General features: G+C 40.6%; 1 pseudogene; it reads right to left on the bottom strand.

Moving 5' to 3' along the window:
- Positions 1-696: 696 nt before the first annotated feature.
- Positions 697-1,820, bottom strand: LOC140623581 (protein MEMO1 pseudogene; annotated as a pseudogene).
- Positions 1,821-3,091: the final 1,271 nt, after the last annotated feature.

Below are 3,091 nucleotides of genomic sequence, written 5' to 3'. Positions count from 1 at the left end.
GATACGATAAACGCTTTACAAGTCACTTTCAGAAAACCGTTTGCCACGACTGGACCTTTACATTGCCACTTTTTAAAGATTTATTTATTTATTTAGAGAAAGGGAGAGTGGGGAAGGGGTAGAGGAGGAGGGAAAGAGAGAATTTCAAGCAGACTCTGTACTGCACAGGGCCTGACCTGGGGCTTGATCGATCTCATGATCCTGAGATCATTACTTGAAGGGAAATTAAGAGTCCACACTTAACTGACTTTTAACTACCCAGTCACCCCTGCCTTCTTTTTTGATCAAAATATTTTGATGCCATCCTCTCTTCACTATAAAGCATTTTTAATGAATTGAAATTAAGGAAAGACATCTATTAGAAAAGAGGAGAAGAAGGATGCCTGAGTGGCTTAGTTGGCTAGACATCCCATTCTTGATTCCAGCTCAGGTCAGGATCTCCAGGGTTGAGGGATTGAGTCCTGCATTGGGCTTTGTGCTCAGCAAGAAGTTCGCTTATCCCTCTTCCTCTGCTTCTGCTCCTGATCATGCTGTCTCTGTCTCTGTCTCTAAAATAAATAAATAAAATCTGAAAAAAAAAAAAAGAAAAGAGAAGAAAGTTCTATTGGTTTGAGGTTTCAGAATCTCCTCAAACCAGGACCGTGGTAAGGGCAGAGAATGAATAAGTGCAGGTGGCATCCTTGAGGATTCAGAGCTTCACTGGGCCTTGAGCAACCTTGCTACATAACTCACTGAACCATCTTGCCAGTTTTTACACTGGCTTGACTGGGCACTCTTTTGGAGTTCTGTGATAGCATTTAATAACACTCAATGGGATGTCTTCCACATACAGCATTATGGTATTTCTTCAAGTAATCTCTAAAAGATACAAGGTCTAACTGTCCTATAATATTTATACCCATTTTATCTAGATATTCAAAAGATCTATAAATCTCCTCCTGGGATTCATCATAGTAACTGTAAGGGAAACTAATATCTCTGGTAGAAATCAGAAGAAATGACAAAGATATTATGAGGAGCTGCTAGATATTTACTGAAGAGTTTTCCAAATTCCTGTCCTTTTGAGTCACTCAGAGCTCCAACCAAAACAAGAATAATGGTAAACTCATCTTCATGGCTTTCCATGGCTTTATAACATATGGCAAATGCATTTCAATGCTGTGTTCATCTTCATCTGTCTGCAGAGATATTCATTCAAACATTCCTATCTTCCATAATTCTCCATAAATCTTTTGATCAATATAATAGTCATATAGAGGTTTTATATATGTATATATATATATATATAGTCACACTGGAAAGTGGAAAGTGGAAAGTGGACACTTAGAAAGAGGCCTATGATGAGAAGGCCTGTAGGCAGAATGTTCTCCTGGTAATAAGCATGAGCAGCACAAGATGCACAGTACATATATCCTTCATGGGGAACAATAATGGCCCTAGCAAGTCTTTTGTATACTGTACTTGTGAAAGCCAACCTTCTAGCTGTGCATTCCCCTGTAGTCCTGAGGCTGTGTCCCAGCTCCCAGAGTGACTGTCTAGCTTCTCAGAAGATCACTTGGTTGAACATCTTGGTTTCTACACCATGTACAGTGTACGAGATGAATGAGAAGGTGCCAGCACAAGGAGCAATTTGAAGAGGGTACAAAACATTGCAAGCCCAGCCCAGGAGGAGGTGGCAGTATGGAGACCAGCTTGGTCCAAGAGGAGGAGGAGATGACCACGTGGGTGGTGGCAGCAGCAACAATTATCTCAAACTTCTGGGACCGCCAGAAAATGGGGCCCACAGCAGTTATGTTGGAGCCAGGAAAGCCCTTGGCCATGGCTTCCACTCACTGCTGTTCCCCAGGTGCCCCCACACCCCCACCAGATTTAAATATTAATCCCAGGCAAAGGATCATCCAGAAATCCAAAATAATGTTTGAGCACAGACCTGGACACTATGGCCAACTGAACTGATACATAATATTATTCATAAATAAATTAAAGGTGATTATTAATTATGATTCCAAGGTACTCATTCTTCTTTTATTTAATTACTAAGCTGTCTTGAAATGAATATAAGGCAATGAAGTGACCAAGTAAATGGTAGGAGGTTCCCAGAGAGAGTTTATTCAATCTTTTGGCCTCATCAACTTAAAATTCCTATTAAGATCTTTACATAGATCAAACACTTCAGCTTTCCCCAGGTTCTCCCTTGAGCCATTCCCATCTCACTTGCTTATATTTTATTCCACCTTTTGGTTCCCATGTATGTAGAACTTTCCCTCAGGCTGACTACCTTAACGATTTTTTATTTTTTATTTATTTTTTTATATTTTTATTTATTTATTTATAGAGACACAGAGAGAGAGAGAGAGAGAGGCAGAGACACAGGCAGGGGGAGAAGCAGGCTCCATGCAGGGAACCCGATGTGGGACTCGATCCCAGGTCTCCAGGATCACACCCCGGGCTGCAGGCAGTGCTAAACCTGCTGCGCCACCGGGGCTGCCCCTTTAACGATTTTTTAAATGTAATTTTATTTATTTTTATTTTTAATTTTTATTTTTTTTTAAAGATTTTATTTATTTATTCATAAGACACAAACAGAGAGAGGCAGAAACACAGGAAGAGAGAGAAGCAGGCTCCATGCACCGGGAGCCCGACGTGGGACTCGATCCCGAGTCTCCAGGATCGCGCCCTGGGCCAAAGGCAGGCGCCAAACCGCTGCGCCACCCAGGGATCCCCCCAATAATTTTTTTTAATGGAAGTTTTTCATACTAGTGTTGAATGAGTCCATCCATCCCTACCTTCCCCCAAGATACTAAAAATTTAATAAAGCCCCTTGTATTTAGCAGAGATCCAACATAATTATTAAGTTTATGTTCAGAGAAGAAGGATAAGTAGTGTTCATAAATTTTTAAAACATATTTTTACTGGAGTTCAATTTCCAACATATAGTATAACACCCAGTGCTCATCCTGTCAAGTGCCCCCTCAGTGCCCATCACCAAATCACCCCACCCCCTTTTAAATTTATAGTCATAACTACTCACATGTAAAAACTGTATGACAAAAAAATAGAACTAGTACTTGTTCTTTCTCCTAGTTCATGC

This window comes from Canis lupus, chromosome 33, assembly GCF_048164855.1.
Source record: "Canis lupus baileyi chromosome 33, mCanLup2.hap1, whole genome shotgun sequence".
Taxonomy (NCBI): domain Eukaryota; kingdom Metazoa; phylum Chordata; class Mammalia; order Carnivora; family Canidae; genus Canis; species Canis lupus.
Note: the sequence above shows the minus strand (reverse complement) of the source record. Positions and strands in the feature narration are given on the sequence as shown.